This window comes from Peromyscus californicus, unplaced genomic scaffold (assembly GCF_007827085.1).
Source record: "Peromyscus californicus insignis strain IS unplaced genomic scaffold, ASM782708v3 Scaffold_19__1_contigs__length_69161282, whole genome shotgun sequence".
NCBI classification, from domain to species: domain Eukaryota; kingdom Metazoa; phylum Chordata; class Mammalia; order Rodentia; family Cricetidae; genus Peromyscus; species Peromyscus californicus.
In genome coordinates, this window is record NW_026294491.1 from 10,104,135 (window position 1) to 10,125,490 (window position 21,356).

At 52.4% G+C, this 21,356-nt stretch overlaps 1 long non-coding RNA gene across 2 annotated transcripts in view; it reads left to right on the forward strand.

The window, feature by feature from the left end:
* LOC128114534 (uncharacterized) overlaps positions 1-21,356 on the forward strand; it is a 72,929-nt gene that overhangs the window by 13,705 nt on the left and 37,868 nt on the right. For both annotated transcript variants that reach the window (XR_008219793.1, XR_008219794.1), the window contains exon 3: positions 14,523-14,610. This is a non-coding gene — a long non-coding RNA (uncharacterized LOC128114534). The remainder of the gene's footprint in view (positions 1-14,522; positions 14,611-21,356) is intronic.

Here is a 21,356-nt window from a genome sequence, read left to right on the forward strand (position 1 = left end):
CACTGTATGAAGCGATCTGGCATCTGCCACTGACTTCTGTGTTTGTTTCCTTTATCTGACTGCTCGACCTTGACCCCAGGAGAGATCCTGTAGAAACCACAGGTTTCTGTGTCTTTTTTTTTTTTTTTTTTTTTTTAACTTAACAGGGTTTCTCTGTGTAACAACCCTGGCTGACCTGGAACTCACTCTGTAGACCAGGTTGGCCTTGAACCAGAGATCCACCTGCCTTTGCCTCCTGAGTGCTGAAATTAAAGGTGTGAGTCACCACCACCCAGCTAGGTTTCTGTATCTTTTCAACCTGGATTTGTTTATTTTTTTAATGTTTATGGTGTTCTGCCGGTGTATATTCTGCACCATATCCATGCAGTGCCCACAGAAGCCAGAAGAGGGCATTAGATCTCTTAGAACTGGGGTTATATGATTGTGAGCTACCATATGGGTGCTGGGAATCAAACCCCTGTCCTCTGGAAGAGCAGCCAATGCTCTTAACTGCTGAGCCATCTCTCCAGCCCCTGGTTCCTGTGTCTTTTGACAGTTTTTATTTGTTTGTTTGCTTGTTTTTTTAACCTATCATGCCCTTGCTTTCTTCCTTATTGCAAGGTATTCCAGGCTCATCCGCAGCAGCTCCAGCTCTAGAATTAGTGGCTTGCCCAGCCCTGGTCCTGTTGGTGGTTGGTGATAGAGACTGAGTTCTGGATAGAGGTGTGCACTGAACTATGGCAGACAGAGTTCAAGAACACACACGCTCACCCAGCATATACCTATAAACTCTTTTTGGGAATACACAGACATATGTACACATAAAGCACATACTTCCCTGTTTGAGAACACACATATGTATGCATACATCATGGACATACACACTTCCCTCTTTGAGAACACATGAGTGTACTTCCAGCTACAGACGGTCGTGTCTGTTTTATTTTTAAACCAGTGGGTTCCCACCGATGCCTCCAAGACCTCAGGACTCACTGCCCCGCCCGCCCTCCTCTGGCAGCTGCACCTCTGTCCCCAGCTCCCACAGGTTTGCTGACCTGCTACTGTGTGAGTGTGAAATGCTCCCCCCACAGGCTCAAGTTCTGAATTCTTGTTCCCCAGCTGATGATGTTATTTGGGATTGTGGAGCCTTTAGAAAGTGGAGCCTCGCTGTGGAAGTGAGTCACTGCGGGGAGAGGAGGGGTCTTGAGGGCTCTAGCCCTACCTCTCTATAGGCTTAGCCTTCTGCTTCCAAACCCACTGAGATGTGAGGAACAAGCCATCCCGCAAGCTCCTGCCACCCAGGAAGGAGGTGGCTGCCTGTTGCTATGCCTTTTCTGCTGTGATAGACCTAGCCAAAACAAACCTTTCTTCCCGTAAGTGGTACCTTCACCTATATTTTGTCATAGCAAGGAAAGGGTAACCAACACACCTGCTCACAGCACCAACGCAACCGTCTCAGGGCCCTGGGCTTCACCCTGGATACAGCATCCCTACAGGCCATACCTTTTTTTTTTCTTCCGATTTCTGGTAACCTTGCCCACTGGACTCCCTTCCTGACTATGTGGGAAGAAGGAGGGGGACTTTCTCTAAAACCAAGGCCAGGTCTCTCATGGAGAGGGGACACCTTGGGGAGGAGGGGTGAGGGGCAGTATTGGTTGGGTGACAGAGCAGGCTGAAGGACCCTCCTACCTCCCAGGGTCTCAGGGCACCTGCAGGGTAAGGCTTATTCTGCACTCAGCGGAACCCGGGCCACCATCCTCAGAGGCCATGAAGACGCAGGGCCCTGCCGCTCTGTTCTGCGGTTGCTTTCGCTTCCGCCCAGCTCAGGCCTGGGGCTCAGCTCGGCCAGCACCAGCTTCTGTGACCCACTTCTGACTGTTGCAGTGTCTTTGAGCAGTCATTGCAAATTATTCTATTTATGAATATGTTGGCCTGAAAATGTTCTATGAGGAGAGTGGCCTCCCCTGCAGGCGGTGTCCCCTGCCCCCAATCGTCCAAGACAAAGCTCAGGGGATTGGCAGGATATGCCTTGGGCATTGAGGCAGCAAGCGGGAAAGCCCTGTCCTCGGGGGCAGCCAGGCAGCCGGACAACCCATCTGCGTTCCTTGGGCTGCGGCTACAGATACCCATGTATACAAAGGACCATTGTGCTTGCCCATCACGTGCCCTCGAGCCTGGTCTTGGCTGTTCTGAGACATGAGGAAATGTGGGAACCATGTCCCGCAGGCTGCATTTGACATTTGACATTCACTGCAGGGGAAGCGTCTGGGCTGGGTGTGTGTGTGGAGGGGGGGGGCCTGCTCACCAGACTAGCCACTGAGTTGGGTTTAGGAACAGGCAGCCCTCACATGCCAGTAGCCTAAGACTGGCCCTGGTGCCAGAACACATAGCTTTGGCCTTCACTGACTTCCACTGGCAACAGGCAGAGCTGGCCTTAGGAGGTAGGTGGGTGAAGGAGACAAAAGAAATGTAGGCAGAGTTCATGAGCACACACACACACACACACGTGTGTGTGTGTGTGTGTGTGTGTGTGTATGTGTGTGTGTAAACACAAATGAACACACCGGCACACATACTCCAGGAACACACAAGTGCATGCACAAAAATTCCAGGCACACGTGTGAGCACACACGAACACTTTAGAAACATACAGAAGTGCTGTATACAGAATTCTGGGATTTGCACACTTGTCTCTGAGAACATTTGCACACATGCACATGAAAAGCCAGCCCTGCTGAGAGCTGCCATATCAGAGAGGACATAGACTTGACATGGACATGACTTGGGGAGCTTCCTGCCCTTCTCCATAGCCACCCTTTGGCCAGCTCGGCTCCTTCTCCCTAAGGAGACGTCTGTAATGGTTTAGAGGCCCAACAAGAGGACAGCCCCACGGCTGCTGCTGAGAACAGCGAAGCAGGGGGCTGCCCATGGTTCATCAGCACCGCGGACGTCGTGGCTCTGGGAGTGCGTTGTTGGAACTGTACTCCCAAACCACAATTACGCAGCCGAGAGCTGGGTCCTGAGTGTTTACAGTGTGCTGAGGCCATGGAAAGAGACCACTGTAAACACTGGAGGATTGTGAAATCACGGTTCTGAGTGGCTGCAACATGAAGCGGACCTGTGTTCTCAGGGACGGCCTTCAGCAGACCAGCAGGCACAGGCTCTCAGAAGGCAGAGCAGAAGACACCTGCTGGCCCATGGCTCACTGTGGTTGGGAGGCTCAAAGGGATCTTAGGCTCACAGTGAGCAATGGCTGGCTGGTCTCTATTCCCCTTTCTCTGATGTCTGTGGGTACTAGCCAAAGTTCCTTACGGACCTCAGCAGCCCTCTCCAGCTCTCTCTGTGCATGCCGGTGAGGAGAGAGAGTGCCTCTGTGCTCAGCCGTGTGGCCTGAAAGGCGTGGTTTCTTCTTACCTATTTACATTCGCAACGATCCACTATTGGCTCCTTCTTAGAGAGGGGTCTTTATAGATGTGGTCAGTGAGGCTCTGTGCTGATGGATCATTGGTACTGTCCAGGCAGTACCTACTTGACACCGCTGTGTTCTTGTAAAGGAGATGGGAAGAAATCAGACCAAGAAGTTCTATACAAAGGCAGAGTTTAAAGTGGTGTGACCCCAATATTGGACCCCAGGACCTTCTGGGCTCTGAAAGAGGGAGGTAGATATAACCTGTGACAGCAGAACTCAGGCCTGGCCTGTAGACCAGAGGGAAAAACCTTGGAGACTTCCCTCCACAGTGTGACACTTTTTCATGACAGCCCTGGGGACACCAGGACCAACCATTCCTCTTCCTCAAGGCCACTTAGTGGTCAGTGAAGACACTCCCAGTGTGCTGGGCCTCTCAGTGACAGTGGTGGAAGGGGCTGGCCCTGGATGAGGACACGACCAGATGCCCGTGAGGCACTGGCCTGGGTGATGGCGATTCCCTAAGAACATGTGTGTGCACATGCATACACCCGCACACACATGCGCAGTCAGCACCCACGCACGTGCCTACCTATAGCCATGTGTCCACTGACCTGTGCACACTCACGCAGTTCTTCTCCTGTGTGCCCACTGTCAGGCACTCTCTGCATGTCTACAGGTGAAGGAGAGGAGGAGACATTGCAGGCTGTCATAATTTGTGTGACTGGGCCTCTGGGCATGCTGGTAGGGGAATTATGTTAATTGAACTGGGAAGGCCTGCCCACTGTGGGTGGCACCACTCCCTGGCTGGGATCCTGGACTGCGTACACAGAGAAAGGGAGCTGAGTGCTGGCCGCCATCACTCTGCTTCCTGACTGTGGATGCAATGTGAGCAGCTGGTTCCTTCTGCCCTCCCACCATGGTGTGCACCCTTGAAGTGTCGGCAGAATTAACCCTTTCTTCCTTTGTTGATTTTCATGGTATCTTATTGCCCCAGTGGGGGTGGGAATGCAAACTGAGTCATGGGCCACGTGACAATATGAGCATAAGTGTGCGGGGGGGGGGGGGGGGGGGGGGGGGGCGGGGCGTGGGATATCCAGCAGGTTGGAGAGAGCCAGGTAAGGGAGGGCCGCTGTGTTTAGCCATGTCAATGTGAGGTTGACAGAAATCATCTGGACATCTGAGTTCTGGGTCCTTCCCAAAGTAAAGGAGGAAGAAAACATGCCTTCAGAGCTCAGCGGGTGGCCCCAGGGACAGAGGTTTTCTTCTCACAGCCCACTGACCCCAATTCATAGTTGGGCACCCTGACCTTTCCCAGAGCCAGCAGAGAGATGGGAGACTAAACAATCATGTCCACTTCTCATTTCCCGAAAAAACTCTTTTGGCCAAAATAAATAGATGTCCATCAGCTGCTGGTCTGCTGTGGACACTGGGTCTTGCTCAGGGCAGGAGGCTCCAATTTCTGGAGGGTGGAGCAAGCCAGCTCAAACTCCAGGGAGGCTGATGGCTAGGTCCCCTGGGAAACCCATGCAGCTGGGATGGTTTGCTCCTGAGCTCGGCCAGCAGTAAGATCCAGGTCACTCTTAGAATATTCTGCCCATGAGGCTCAAACCCTGAAGCCCAGAAGCTACACAAGGGCTTTTGCATCCATCACAGCCTTCATTCCAGGGCTCATTGTCTCTGTCAACTGATCACCATACAAGCTAGGTGAGCAGGTAGGGCCGAGTTGAGATCCTAGACGCCGGTGTCCAGAGGCAGTCAGGAGCTGTACCTCACCCTGAAGTATGTGGGAACAGTGTGCAGGTCTCTGCTCCAGGGACTCTGCATCCAACCAGCCTACAACTGAGACCCCAGCCTTGCTCACTCCGAACCCCAGCCCTACCTCTGCCTTGTGTGATGGCATTGCATGAGGTCCTTTTTTGAACTCTTGGGGTGGGCCTAGGAAGAACACAGGACTCGTAGCGGAGCCTAGAGGTGAACCACACTCAAAACTGTGGGGATGCCAGTCCCCGCCCCCAACCCCCCAGGCTAATCCACACATGAAGGATGACTCTATTCAAGTCCTTAGAGATTTGTGGTTACTCACAGGAGGAAGAACTGGGGTGCTGAAGATGACTGAGGAGGTGAGCACCACAGAGGATATGTCCACTGTGGCTAGAGAGTTGGCAGATAGGTCAGGATACCCAGCCAGAAGCAAGGTCCAGGGAATGGTTTCACATGTCCACTTGGCAGGCCCCTGGATCTCTGGGAACTGGTTGGATATTACTTTCAGCCATGTGTCAGATGTTTGGAAGACGCTTGAATTTGATAAGGTGATGACTTAGGGGCCATTTTCCTCACCAATACTGTGGACCTCATTCAATTGGGAAGGCTGGGGTAGGACCGCTATTCCAGTCGGTAACACTGGAACAGATGGGCTACACACACACACACCCATCAATCTTAGCTGAAAATTAACTCTATTTGGGTTACAGATCTAAATGTAAGATGCAAAACTAATACTCACCTAGATTGTCACACAGTAGAAGTCTCAAATGGCTTTGGAGTGGTGGTGGCTTTTTAGACACAGCACAGAAGGCATGCTCCACTAAGGAGATGGTTGGCCAGGCCTTGCTAACATTAAAAGCTTCTGTTCTGTGACTGGAGATATGGTTATTGCAGAGGACCTGAGTGTGGTCCCCAGTACCCATATGATGGATGTGCTCTTTAGTTTTCTGTCAACTTGACACAAGCTAGAGTCATCTCGGAAGAGAGAACCTCGATTGAGAAGATGCCTCCATCAGCTTGACCTGGAGGAAGGTCGATGGGGCATTTTCTTGATTAATGATGGATGTGGGAGGATCCAGATCACTGTGGCCCCCAGCAGGTGGTCCTGGGGTGTATAAGAAAATAACCTGAGCAAGCCTTGGGGAGCAAGCCAGCAAGCAGCATTCCTCATGGCCTCTGCTTCAGTTCCTGCCCTGAGCTCCAGCCCTGATCTCTCTAATGATGGAGTGTGACCTGAAAATGTCAGATAGGATTTTCCTATCTTTCTTTTCCTCCCCAGATTGCTTCTGGTCAGTATTTTATTACAGAAATAGGAAGCAAATTAGAACAGTGGTTCATAACCACTTGTAACTCTGGCTCCAGGGGATCTAGCATCCTCTTCTGGCCTCCAAGGGCAGCCACATGCAGGCATATATACACAGCCACAGCCACATACACATGTATATAAATAAAAACAAAACGTAAGTCTAAACAAAACTTCTATTCCACAGAAGACGTTGGTCAGAGAATAAGTAGCCAAGGCAGGCTTGGAGAAAAAAATCTTTGCCAATGACACACGATACCCCAAATATGCCAAGAACTGTTAAGACCCAACAATAAGAAAATGAATCACATGATTTTAAGAAGGTCCCGAAGGCCCAAACACTTCCTCCTCAGTAGGGCGGAGGCTTCACATGAGAAGAGGAAAGGGGGCTCCACTTTCGGTAACATCAGGGTAATGCAAATAAGTCAGTGAGATATCACTTTCCATAATCAGAGGTGCCAAGTTCCCTACACCGATGTCACCAAGAGCTGGCCAGGCTAGCGAGCAAAGGAACTCTCTCTCCCTCATCACTGGCGAGGAGGCCAAAGGTCACAGTAGCCATGGAAGACAGCTGGGCAGGTTCTTGAAAGCTCACCAGACTTCCCAGACACCCCAAAAATGCACTCTGGGTAGTTATCCACAAGACCTGAAGAGGTATTCCCAGGCAACCTCTGCGTAGATGTGCTCAGCAGCCAAGTTCCTAACTGCCAAGCTAGGCAGCAACAGAGCTGCCCTGTAATTAGTGAATGGCTGAACACATGGGCACACCCAGGTAACAACACTCATTCAGCGCTGGAAAGAAATGTGCCATCAAGCCTCAAGAAGTCAGGGGAGCCCTAAATGCATGTTGTTAAGTGAACCAGCCCGAAGGGCTTCGGGGCTGTAGGATTCTCACAGTGTGACACTCTGCAAATGGCGAGACTTGGGACAGTGAGAAGATCTGGAGATGCTGGGGTTCTGGAGGTGGGGTGGGATTGTGTGGATGGTACACAAGGGGTAGTAATGGTAGATATATGTCATCCAACGTTTGTCCAGACACATAGACTGTGTGCCAGCAAGGGTGAACCTGCTGCTTCCAGCCACAGTACTGTTAGGCTCTGTGGTGCGGCGGGGGTGGGGCTGTGCAGCAGGCTCTGTGCTTACACCACCTCTGCTGGTTGCCAGGTCTCTCTCCCATTGCCCCGGAGAGCTGAGTTGGTCCCCACCCACCTCTAGGTGTTTTCCGAATGTAAAGATCCTGCCCACACAGACCTAGGATGCCCCGGCAAGGGCTGCACGCTGTGTGAAAAATCTTCAGAGTCTGACCACAGCGTTCCTGATTGTGCCTGACAGAAACTCCACAGTCAGGACGGCTCCTGCGAAAGCCCAGCCACTGATCTCCAGGTCCAGACTGTGGTCCAAGATCTCATTCCTGCCCAGAGCCCCCAGATACCTGGGTTGCTCTTTGGCCCTCCTTTAACAGCTGTTCATATCTTAGCACTGCATCAAATGAGGCTGTATAAATGGCGCCCCACGTGCCTACGAGAGTGGTAGTGACCTGCGCTCACTTTGCCTGTCTCTCACTCAGCTGTAAGATGTGATGTTCAAGTCAGAGAGAGAGAGAAACAGGTCCACAGTGCCTCTCCACCCTGGAGTGGTTTGGGGAGGGGTGTTGTCCCCATCCCCATGTGGTCTTAACATCAGTTGTGTGGACTTCGATGAGCCCTGGGACGTTCTCCCTACAGTCCAACTCAGTATAGGGTTCTCCATCCTCCGTGTCTGTGGAGCCTTTTGTGTTCCCAAGTCAGGTCACTCACCTGTGACATCATTGGTGTCTCAGATTCAGAAAAAAAGGAAGAAGCGGGCAGAATGTGAATGTCCCCAATGCCAGTGATGCTGAGACAACCACCTCCAGCCTGTTCAGTTCGGGGTCACAGGTTCCAAGCTGAGCCACCCTCTACCTCACTGAAGGTCAGACTAGAGAGGGCCCATCTCCCCTGGGAGTAATGCCCTGGAGAGGAGGCATGCAGGTCTCCACAGCCTTCGAGGGGATGTACCCCCTCTCCAGGATGCTAGAGCCACATGCCTGGGATCAAGGGACTTGAAAATGCCTGAGAGCAACAGCCTGTGGGCCCAGCACTCCTTCCCTCATAAGACACTAAGCCCATGTCCATGTCCCTGGTCCCCAGGCCTCTTCAACAGCCCCTGCTCCATTCAGCCTTCTCTACAAGGAGAAACAGTCTCTGCTCAGTACTCCAGCAGCAGGGGTCCCTACACCAGACACTGTGTCCCCACTGTCCCCAGAGCCACCTTCCCATCTCTAGCTTATACCTAGTGTGGGGATTAATCTTCCCACAGTGGCCGGACTGGGATTGACTCCAGTGCCCAAACCCTAGGGGACCAATGTGAGTACCCCTGTGTACTATGAGAGTGGTAGTGACCTGCGCTCACTTTGCCTGTCTCTCACTCAGCTGTAAGATGTGATGTTCAAGTCAGAGAGAGAGAGAAACAGGTCCACAGTGCCTCTCCACCCTGGAGTGGTTTGGGGAGGGATGTTGTCCTCATCCTGCTCTTTGGAGGGCCAAAGAGCAGGGCATGGGGAAGGTGTACTACCTTCCAAGGATAGCTGACCCAGGCTCTCTCTGCCTTAGACTATCATGGCCCTAGTGTGCAGGAGGAGAGGCTGGGCCCTACAGCAATCCCCTACCCCCTCTGTCTTTCAACCTCACAGGTCTTGCCCTGCTCTCCTCTGCTTCCTGCTCTGGGACCCAGCAGGCCACACTTATGCCCTGGCTTTCTTCCATGCTGAATAACAGGATCCCATTTAGAGGTGGCTGCCCACTGCCCCCCGGGGTCATTCGGATGGGAGGTGGCCCTGAAGTCCCACGGATTCCAGACAGCAGGGTTTTCATGACTCATTTCTGAGTCAGGTCAGGGTCAAAGGGCACAGCCAGACACGGATCCTCTGGGGCACAAGGCAGACAAAAAGGAGCTGGGTGTGAGGGAGGGGCCACCTGCATCAGGAAGAGGGGGGAGGGTGTGAGAGCTTCGGAGCATGAACAAGGGTGATTGTGTGTGTTGAAGCTGGTCAGCATGGCATCTGGCCTGGCATCTGTGGCCAGCAGTTGCCCTGCTGTGTGCCCCAGCCCCCAGCCTCAGGGAGCCATGCTGGGCAGTCAGCAGGAAGGAAACAGGCACCAAGGGCCTGACCAGCCCGTCTGGCTGTCCTGGCGCCCTCCTTGGGACCCTGGCGCCGGTCCGTCCGAAGGCCAGCTGAGGCTATTCTTGGTGCTGTTGCTTGGTCCTGACCAGGAGCTCCTTATAGGGCTGTGTCCAGCCTTGAGGTGCCCTCAGAGTACCAGGGTCAACTTGCCCTCTGCCAGTTGAGGACATGGGCGTCTACTTCTACCAAGGCCACGCCCACTCCTGCTTCTTAGGAATGTCCCTTGGATTTCTGTATAGTTGAGGACACTTTGGCCTCGGCAGTGTGGGGAGGAGGGACGGAGCTCAGAGTCTTGTGACCTCATTGTAGAGGCACAAGTCCTTGCCATACTGGGAGCCAGTGGTGAGGGCTTATTTTTAGATGTTCCTAACCCAATACCTGGCGTGTGCCCAAATAATACACAAGTTTTGGTAGCACAAAAAGAAAACTTTTTGGTGAGTCACTCGGCGGAGAGAAAGCACCCCAGGTGTGCATCAGCCTGTACTTCCAGAGACTGATGTGGGTGTTTCCTCCTGGTCCGCTGTGGTGCCAGTGCGCCTGACTCATCCAGATGTGTGGTTGCTGGTCATTCCTGTCCTCTTCAGAGGGTAGCGGGGTCGTGGGCACATGTTAGCAACGGGAGCCATGACTCTGTCCCCTCCCTGCACCATCACTGACCTGCAGATGCACAACGTTAAACAGAGCAGAAGAACAGGGTGGGAGGGGCCTGGGGCTCCCCAGCCCTGCTGACTGCTGGACAGCACCATGTGCTGTTCTATAATGACAAGAAAGTGGAGAGGCAAGCTGGGCCCCGCAACATCAGGCTTCTGCCTTTCAGGGCCTTCTCCTCCGAAGAGATGTCTGCAGAGGTGTGAGGAAAGCACCCAGCTCCACCCACCAGCTTTGCCAAGGTCTAAGTGAAAGACCTTATCCAGGGGGACCCAGAACACAGTGATGACAGGAATGGCTGGTTCCCCACATTGTCACAGTGTCTTTCCTTGGTGTCCTTCAGCTGTGGTTCTTGAGCCTGGATGAAGGACTCACAGGAGGAGGAGGAGGAAGAGGAGGAGGAGGAGGAGTTCCGATGCCTTGGGTGTGGCCAGGTCCCCTACATTGTGTGAGGACCTTAAAGTCTTCTCTGTATCTATAACAAGGCTGTCACCTGGAGTGAGGGCTCAGTCACAGCTGCAGACACCCCCAGCTGCTATTTTAAACAGCTGTTCCTTAAGACAGTGTAGAGCAGTGGTTCTCAACCTTCCTAATGCTGTGACCCTTTAATACAGTTCCTCATGCCGTGGTGACCCCCCCACCATAAAATTATCTTGTTGCTACTTCATATAACTGTAATTTTGCTACTGTTAGGAATTGTAATGTAAATATCTGATATGCAGGATATCTGATGTGTGACCCCTCAAAGGGGTCATGACCCACAGGTTGAGAACTGCTGGTGTAGAGGGTGAAGATAAAGGACCGATTCCTTTCACTTACACCCTCTCGGACACACCTCCTTCCAGTGTGTAGAGCTGAACTTCTGAGGACATGGTGCTGGTGGATCTGGAAGGCACCCACCCAGCCTGAGACCCACAGCTGCCCCAGGCATCCCAAGGCGGACTGATGAGGGCTGTCTCAGGATGAAGCTCTCCTGGCCGGCCACCCTGGCTGTACCCCTTCTCTCATCTGGGTTAATCTGAATTCACTGTCCCCGAACCAGCTGCTTCCTTTGTGTTTATGTTTCCCCCTTTCCACTAAAATCTGAACCGCACAGCATCATAGGTGCCTTGGGCTGTCTACCGAGCAACCACGCTGTATTTAAGACACCCTTCCAGCCAGTTCGCCTGCCTCCTTCCCTCTTCTTCACATCGTGGTCCCCCCATCAGTTACCATCTGAGTTCTCCCTGCTCCCTCCTCGGTGCATGGTGCTCACCAGGGGAAGCCCAAGCTTGAAGCCATTCCCTCAGACTGCTTCCTTAGCGTCCCCGAGACATCACTGTCCACAGTGCTCACTGTCGCGCCTTACTTATGTGAGCCTTGGCCACTCTGTGCCCAACTCACTCTGACGGCTCTCTCTGCTCAGTACAGCCACTCTCTTTCAGGGTGCCACCTTCCGGCTCATAGAGCCACTCCCCAGACCTCCCATCCTGACCCCATGACTCCACCCCAGGTTGTCTTTCTTCTTCTGCATAAGTCATATACACATGGTGTCCTAGAGTTTCTGTTGCTAATGATGAAATACTGTGAGCAAAGCAAGTCGGAGAGGCAAGGCTTTATCTGGCTCACTCTTCCACATCACTGATCATCACTGAAGGAAATCAGGACAGGAACTCAAACAGGGCAGGAACCTGGAGGCAGGAGCTGATGCAGAGGCCATGGAGGGGTGCTGCAGACTGGCTTGCTCCCCATGGTTTGCTCAGCCTGCTTTCTTACAGAACCCAGGACCATCAGCCCAGGCATGGCCCCACCCACCATGAGCCGGGCCCTCCCCATGAGTCACTAATTAAGAAAATGCCCTTGAGAGGTCTTACAGAGGCATTTTCTCAGTTGAGGTTCCCTCCTTTCAGATAACTCTAGCTTGTGTCAAGTTGACATTAAAACTAGCCAGCACACATGGTGAGCTTTGCCTCCTTATCTTGAGAACCTGGCACCGTTTGAGCCTCTGTGGGAGCGCAGATTCCGGGAAGAGTGAGATCTCATTCTCCATCTGCTTCATTCACCGATGGAGCCTGAATATCACAACTGCACCTGGCATACAGTAGGCACTCAATAAATCTCTCTGCAGTGAGCGAGGTGCTTATGCCCACAGTGAGTGCGTCAGGCCTCCCTCCAAACCCAGCTGCTGGGGATGGGCTCAGTCGCTGGCTCACCCTGACCTCAGTCCTACACAATGTTTCACCCTGAGATCCACAGGCACCCGTAGACAAGCTGGGTTTTGGACACAGCTGCTCTCTGTCCCCACTGACCCTGATGGCCATGGAAATAATGGTACCGCCCACTGTGCTTTGCCATCCAAGTCATCTTAGATTAAGAACGGTCCTGAAGGTCCCAGCCTCACACTTTTCATTGTTTCAATGTATCTCTATGGTATGACACCATGTAGCCCCACACCCTTGGGGAGCCTGGGTATTGCCCATCAGGCAGTGCGGATCTGCAGGCCTGGACTGTCAGCTAGGTGAAGGCTGTCTGTGAGAAGCTGGTCATACTGAAGACCCAGGACGAACACATCTGCGTAACTAGGGCGGAGGTAACACAGTCTGCACCGGGAAGGCTACCTGCAGAAACTTTGCAGGACACTCCCTGTTTCCCAGGGGGTCCCTGTGGGGGCTCTCAGGAGCACACCCACCTGCTTGCCGAGCAGACACACCTGTGGTCTGTCCTGGTTGCCCAAACCCTATTCCCTGGAGGCTGCTGTCCTGGGTGTAACTGGGGTCTCCAGATCTTCTTCATGTGATCTCTGCCAGAAAATTCCATACGTTCTTCCTAGGACCTAGGTAGGCATCAGCTGAAGGGGTGAGGCATGCTGGTCCTGCTTTTCTACCGTTGTCTCTGCTGGGAGATGTGGACTCTGCATCCGCATCATCTTTCCCAGAGCCACCCAATGGCTCACCCCAAAGAGCCCCCTAAAACCTGCACTGCCTTACCCCATTTACTTAGTCCCTGGACACCTGCTTTAAGATAAGGGACACGATAGGTACTGAGGGGCCCATCTTCTAGGAGCCACGTCTGAGAGCCAGGCAGGTGAACATGGACCTAAACTCGGTCTCTCCAGAGAGTCCAGTGTGACTGGGAAGCTACCCCCTACCCCGATCAGCACATCTCTGCACCAGTGTCCTCCAAGGTTGCCTTCTCTGAGCTCTGCTGCATGACTCTTTGCCAAACAACCCTGGCCTCCCCAACCTGTGCCACAACGCAGTCCCCCTTCTCCGGCCACAGTCTGTTTGCCAGCTCAGCCCTGACGCTACTGGCTTAGGAACTGAGAGGAGAGCCAGGAAGCATGGGAGACAGGCCCTGCTGTAGTCTACCCACACAGAGGGCACATTCCTAGGTCCCCTACAACTTGCACCAAGGATGCACCTTGGTGGACATCTGGCTCCTCTGCCAACCTACTCCTACTGTCTTAGATAGGAGATGCCCAACTGACCAGAGCCAGGAGCCTGTGGCTGAATGCCTCTCTGCCATATTCTGGGATCAAGGGGGACATTGCACCCCACGTTCTTAACCTGACTCAACCTAGCTGCAGAACACTGCATTTCCATGGGCTGTTGGTTCCTGTGGGTTGGTGTCTTGTGGGTTATGATCCTTGTGGAGTTTTGTCTCCATGGGCTGTGGTTCCCATTCATTGTGGTCTCCACGGCCTGTGGTCCTGTGGGCTGTCGTCCCTAGAGCTATGCTGTGGCCCATCTGTTGCCAGGCCTTTCTCCCACTGTCCTTTTGGTTTTGAGTTCATCTGTGTCTCAACCTTGGCCTTGGCTCGGCTCACCTGCCTGCCACCTGCAGCTGGCCATGTCTGGTACATTCTGAGATGTCACAGCCTTTGTCTCCACCCCTGGGGCTCTGACCAGCTCATTCCTGGGCTCCAGGCCCACTCTCTGGAGTCAGAGTTGAGATTAGGTAAGGCGAGCTGAAGTTGCCCTCTGTGACTCCCAGCAGCCATGGCCACCTTGCTGGTGCTTTTGAATCACCCACTTGCGTCAGCCACATCAGGGTTGCCCCTTCACCCCAAGGCCACAGCAGCCTTGACTTGGTGGGAGTTGGCTGGCATTGAAAGGGGCTCTGTCTTCCACAAGAGCTTCACTCCGGACAGACACACAGGGCCTTTGTTCTCTCCCAGAGGCTCAGAAGGCCATCCGCAGCTGTGGCTCTCAGAGATGTCTGGCGTTCTCTTTTTGCAGGACTTGTCTCTCCAGGCCACCGAACTGGCTGACTGACCACGCTGTAGCCAGCCCCTTCCAGGCTCTCTTCACCTGCCTTGTATGCTGGGTAGGTATTTTTTTTTTTGTCAATTTGACACATGCTAGAGTCACCTGGAGGACTCTCACCTGAGAAAATGCCTCCATTAGATTGCCCTGTAGGGACATCTGTAGGGCATTGTCTTGATTGATGATTGGCGTGGGCTGCCCGGCTAACTGTGGGTGTTACTGCCTCTGGGCAGGTGGTCCTGGATTGTATGAAAAAAATCAAGCTGAGCAAGCCACAAGGAGCAAGCCAGTAATTAGCATCCCTCCACGGGCTCTGCTTCACTTCCTGCACCCAGGTTCCTGACTTGAGCGTTCCTGCTCCAGCTTCCCCCAGTGGTGGACTATAAGCTATAATTTCAAATGAACCCTCTCCTCCCCTAGTTTCTTTTGGCCATGGTGTTTACCACAGCAATAAAGAGCAAACTAGCATATTTTTCCCTCTGGCCACTGTCCTGGACCAGCCCAGCAGGCTTGTCTGACACCTGCAGCATCCAGAGACAGCATCTTCTGGCTCGGACGAGGCACACAGACCCGTGGAACCACATGGAAGACACTGCTTCAGAAGCGCCCTGGCTGCTAGAGAGCCCCACCTGAGCCTGGGATGATTTTTATGCCTACCATTAGTATCCACCAAAGTACCTTGTGCTTTGTGATAAACGTCAGACTTAACATTAACACTCACAGCCTGCTCATCCCACCTCCATCTTGGGGTTCCAGCCTGGACCTGGAACTCAGTGCTTGCTGCTCAGTTTCCCTGATCCCTCTGTTCAGCCTTAGATACAAGACAGAGATGAGTTCTAGGCCAGGACTCTCTGGTCCCCGACTCTCCGCTCTACCTCCTATCCCACAGGTGTTCCTGAGACACTTTCCACAAATGGGGTGTCTCCCAGCATCTCTGGAGACTCCCACACCCACCCTGGGCACTGATGGCTCTCTTTGATGCAACCAGACCCCCTCTTGTTTCCTAATCAGTCACAAGAATGACAAGCCTCTGTTGGCTGCTCCACTGCCTCTGGGCTCCATTTTCCCTTTAGATTAGCCTTCAGAGCCTGTCCCCTCGTCACTTCTACCGGAAGGCACCCCTCCCACCCCAGTGCTGGGGATAGTAGTCCTCTGTGCCTCAAGTGCAGTGGGCAGACACGGGCCCATGAGTCAAATGTCACCCTGTCCAGTGTTCTGAGGGTGAAGTGCCCATCACGTGCATGGAGCTTGGTTTGCTGCAGAGAATAGATGGGAAGATGAACGCAGGCCAGTGCTGTCCCCAGGACACGCACAGATGGGGGTCACGTGCTACCCAACTTGGATGTATAATGGTGATAGCTCTGAAGGTACTATCTACAGAAGACATGCATGATGGGATTGGTGGGTCTGGGAAAGGCTCAGGCCTGGGCAACAGAGGCAGACAGAAAATGCAAGTGTCCTTGGCAGAAAAGAGGAACTGTGGGAGAGCGAGCCACTGAGGTAGAAAGAGAGTGCAGGAGCTGGGCGGTGGTGGCACACGCCTTTAATCCCAGCACTCAGGAGGCAGAGGCAGGCGGATCTCTGTGAGTTCGAGGCCAGCCTGGGCTACAGAGTGAGTTCCAGGAAAGGCGCAAAGCTATACAGAGAAACCCTGTCTCGAAAAACCAAAAAAAGAGAGAGAGAGAGAGAGAGAGAGAGAGAGAAAGAGAGAGAGAGAGAGAGCAGGGGAGATGGGGATGCTACCAGGATACCTGCTGTCAGAAGGATAGGGTCAGGAGGTGCCTAGAGGCACCTGGCTGACTGTGACCAGAGGCAGGCAGGGACAGGGTCCAGGTGTAGGCTGTTGCCAACACCCCGGTGTGTCGAACTGGGTCAGGTGGCAGTAGACATGTACACAGGAGGCTGAGCTTAAGGGCTGCAAATGGACACGAGAGTGTCTAGCATGTGTGGAGCCCCAGTATGCATCTCAGGGCCTGTGGGGGTAGAGAACATTAGGAAAGGGGTCCTAGGGAAGACACACATTCCTACCAGGCAGATCCCTGGGATTGGAAGTCAAGTGGAACTCAGCCCTAGAGTGTGGCAAGACTCCCTTTTCTCCTAGCATTTCAGGAAGCTTTCTTGCCACCTATGAAATGAGACAGTTACACTGAATTTATTGGGCATGGAGGAGGGGGTAGAGGAGGAGGGGGTGAGGGATGAGAAAAGAGGAGCAGGGGGAGATGGAGGGGAAGAGAAGGTCGTGTTTCTATACTGTCTCACTGAGGGCTTGCTGTAGAGGGGAACCCACACTCACCCTGGGCATATCCTACCTGGTGCCCTGGGGGGCTTGAAGCTGCAGCTCCCCTGGTGAGGCTTCCAGCTCATCAGCTGCCTGGTGGGCAGTCAGCCAATGGGCACTCATGGCGGGTGGCCACTGGGACAAGCACATAGCACAGACAGCCTAAGAATGGTTAACCTGAGGAGAGCCACTTGTGGAGAGCTGGTGGGTGTCAGGGAAACGGAAATGTAGAAGCGATCTCTTGGCAAAAGACAAAGACCTTTTAGTATCCAGAGCCCGCAGTGTGATGTGAAGGACCCGGGAGAGGCACGCGCACCTGGAAGGAAGGACATTCCTGATATTGGAGGTGGGGGCTGCTTCAGGGCCCGCCTGTTTGGTGGTTGGGGAATAATTGCTTCATTGTTGTGAAACTCCAGCGTGGAGGAAGGACTTTCAGGTTCAGCTAGTAACTGTGGCTTGCAGCTCTTTGCGTGTTACAAAATCCTTTTGGATTCATTTTCAGTTGCCTCTGTCCATGGGTACACAGCCCTCCCTTCACCAGGTCAGCCGACTCCATGAAGTCAGAGACAGTCTCCCCAAACACACGCTGCCTGAGAGAGAACTTTCAATTTAGAAAAAAAAGTTTAAAAGACTGCAGCCTGTCCTTCCAGCCTTGATGGCGGGCATCCTGAATAACCACAGGACATTAGTCAAAACCAGAAAATTAGAGCTGAAGAGTCTGCACTCAGCAAACCGCAGCCTCTCAGATGCCTGGCGTCCCCGGTGTTTCAGGACGGGACTCCCCGGCTCCTTCCACTGGTGGCTTTTTCTGTCTTTCTTGAATCCTGCCACCTTTGAGTGGCATTCCGGGAAGCTCACACCCCTCAATGCAGCCTGGCTGATGGTTTCTTACAGGTAGCCTCCATGTCTGAGCTTTTAAAGGAGGAAGCAAGCGAGGGGGCAAGGTGCCTCCAGTCACCTCATGCTGGGGGCACCGAGCTCCCTATTAACCCAGGGGACCTGGACTGTCATTGCCTTCCTCTACTTTGGTCATTGAGAGTGAGGCAGAGTCCCATGGCTCAGGGACAGAGTGAACCTCATCCGAAGGCCCCAAAGCCACAGGAGAATCAGATGTGTCTTAGAGGCTGCTCCGTGATAATGTTTCTTGCTGGCAAATCTTCTCCGCCTCACATGTACTACCGGGGTGTCGGGATGCACGTGTGTATCAGTCCCAAGTCCTTCTGCTGAGGAAGAGGTACTTGATGCTCCAGTATCAGCCCGTGTCCCAGCCATCTTGTTGGAAGGTGTTTGTATGGGGATCTCCTTTCTTCTTTGAGCGTTTGCCCATTAGCTTGTTAGAGCCACATTTGGAAAGCCAGTGAGTTTTGGGGAAACGGAAATGCATAATTCACATCCAGCCAAAACACAGAGAAAGGCCCTGTAGCACCCAGAACCTGTGGTGTGATGAGCAGGACCCAGCACAGGCGTTTTGAGTGGTACAGTGCTATGGATTTGAACACATGGCAGATCTGTGCCACCACAGACAGGATCCAGGACAGCCCTTCCAAAGACACTGCCCATGTCACCTTTTCTTCCTCCCTGTCCCCTCCCCATCGGCCTCTAGCATCCACTAGTCTGTCATCACTGAGTCTTTTCTGAGTGTCCTTTCACTCAGCAAACTGCTTCTGAGTCACTGGGCTGCGAGTCCTTTTCTACTGCTGAGTCATGTCTGCTGACAGACGGACCGCAGCTTGCCTAACGGTTTGTCCTGCTGTGCTGTCTAGTGCTGTGATGAGCCCCGTACCCAAAGGCAACTTGGGGAGTAAGTGGTTTATTTGTCTTACAGATTAAACTAGTCTATCCATCATAAGGGGAAGCCGAGGCAGGAAGCAAAGCAGAAGCCATGGAGGAACACTGATTACTGGCTTGCTCAGTCTGCTTTCTTTCTTTCTTTTTTTTTTTATATTTTTATTTATTTTGTTTGTTTCAAGACAGGGTCTCACTATGTAGCTCTGGTTGTCCTGGAGTTCACTATGTAGACCAGGCTGGCCTCAAACTCACAGAGATCCACTTGCCTCTGCCTTCCAGGGGCTGGGATTAAAAGTGAGCGCCACTATGCTCGGCCTCAGCCTGCTTTCTTATACAACCAGGACCACCTGCCCAGGGAGGGGGTGGTACCACTCCCAGTGGACTGGGCCCTCCCACCTAGATCATTAACCAAGGAAACACCCCACAGGTTTGCATTTTCTCACTTGAGAGTCAAATGACTCTAGCTTGTATAGGGTTGACAAAAATAAAACAAAACAGCAAACAAACAAACACAAAACCCCACAGTCTGATACCCAAAGACTTTGATATTTTCATTTATCACCATGACAAAGGAAGCTGCAGTGAGTGTGACCATGAATGCTCTGGGTACAGACATGTGTAGAAGTAACCAACTGTCTTATTAATATTAAATAAGAAACACAGAACCAATGCAAAGAAGAAAGCCAAGAGGTCAGAGCTAAGAGCTAAAACCTTACCCTTCCTCCTGCAGTAGTCCTACCTCTCCGAACCAGAGCTACTTCCTGTGTTAAAGTCCTTATATAGAATTTCTGTTCTGCCTTCTCATTGGTTGTAAACCCAACCACATGACCGCCTCGTCACGGCCTGTCTGTATAGACCTCCAGGTTTTCCATGATTGGTATTGAGATTAAAGGCATGTGTATCCAATAATGGCTGTATCCCTGAACACACAGAGACTTACCCAGCTCTGCCTACCAAGTGCTGGGATTACAAGCGTATGCCACCACTGCCCTGCTTTCCTATGACTTGCTAATAGCTCTGACCCCCAGGCAACTTTATTTATTAACATACAAATAACATTTTAATACAAATAAAATATCACCATAGACATGGCAAATGCACACTGATATCTACATCTCTTTGCGATAAACACTGTATGGATTGTGGGGCACATGGGGCTGCATGTCTCCATCTGATGGTGACCTAGCAGAGACCACTTTCGGAGGAACCATTCCCTGTGCTTGCAAGAGGCCACCCAGCTGGACTTCTGGAGCCGGCATGCCGAACACCAGATTGTGGGGTATTCGGTGGTCACTTGGTCTCTCACTTGGGAGTCTGGAGTTCAGGATTATGGTGTCACAGGGTAGGTCCTGGGCACTTCTCTCCTTGGCTTGTAGATGACATCTTCTTGTGTCCTCAGATGGCTGTCCCCCTGTCCATCTGTGTCTTGGTGTCTTCATGTAAAGATAGAGTTATGTTGGATCAGGGCCCATGATGATCCCTTCATTTTGCCTTAATGATCTCTTTCAGCACCCCATTTCTGAATGCAGTGTCATCCTGGGGTCCTGAGAGTTAGGACGTTAAGATTTGGGCTTTTAGGAGAAAGCACTCAGCCATTAGAGTGCCCTTCCCTCTGCCCATGTCCATCCTTGCTATAGGAGTTTGTGGCGCTTGGATTCAGCTGAGCTTGCAGTATCTGGTTACTATGCATGCCTACTATCTTTGGTGCCCTTTCAATTCTCCCAGCTGTCCCTAGACATGTCTGTAGGTGGACTTTTCTGTCCCACCAGCCAGTTCCCAAATAACCACACAGAGACTTAATATTAATTATAAATGCTTGGTCGATAGCTTAGGCTTTTTTTAAGCTAGCTTTTATAACTTATATTATCCCATTTCCATTAATCTATGTGCTGCCCTGAGGCTCATTTAACTCATTTATGTACCTCCCATCCTGCTCACTCTGCATCTCATGGCATCGCCTGGCTCCACCCATCTTTTCCCCAGCATTCTCTCTGCCTCCAAAATCCTGCCTAGCCATTGACCAGTCAGCTTTTCAGTAACAATGAGAACAACACATGTCCATCCCTGGCTGTGTCCCTGTCACAGGCAAGGATCAACAGTTTGGCCTAGGGGGACCTCCTCTGATGGGAATCTGGTCTCAGATGAAGCCCAACTGAGGACTCATACCCTCCTTCAGGCATGCACTGGATGGTACCTATGCCTACCCCATACCTCATTGTCCCAAGGGGCCAAGGTGAGATCTGGGTTCCCCTTCAGTACTGTAGGGGTCATTGGGCAAAGCTTCTGGAATTCTTCTCCACTTTCTAGAACCTCTCTGGGGGGGTGGTGATTTGAAAGAAAGTGTTCCCCCCAAAAGGGAGTGGCACTATTAGGAGGTATGACCTTGTTGAAGTGGATGTGGCCTTGTTGGAGGAAGTGTGTCACTGTGGGGATGGGCTTTGAGATCTCCTATGTTCAAGATGTTGCCCAGTGTCACAGACCACTTCCTGTTGCCTGCAAGATGTAGGACTCCCAGCTCCTTCTCCAGCACCATGTCTGCCTGCATGCCTCCATGTCCCACCATGATGATAATAGACTGAACTTCTGAACTGTAAGCCTCCTCAATTAAATGTTTTCCTTTATAAGAGTTGCAGCAGCCATGGTGTCTCTTTACAGCAATAGGAACCCTAACTAAGACATGGGGCTTCTGGAGGAAGCATCTGCCCTAAACCATTGCTCATCTCCCCCAAACCCCCATAAGT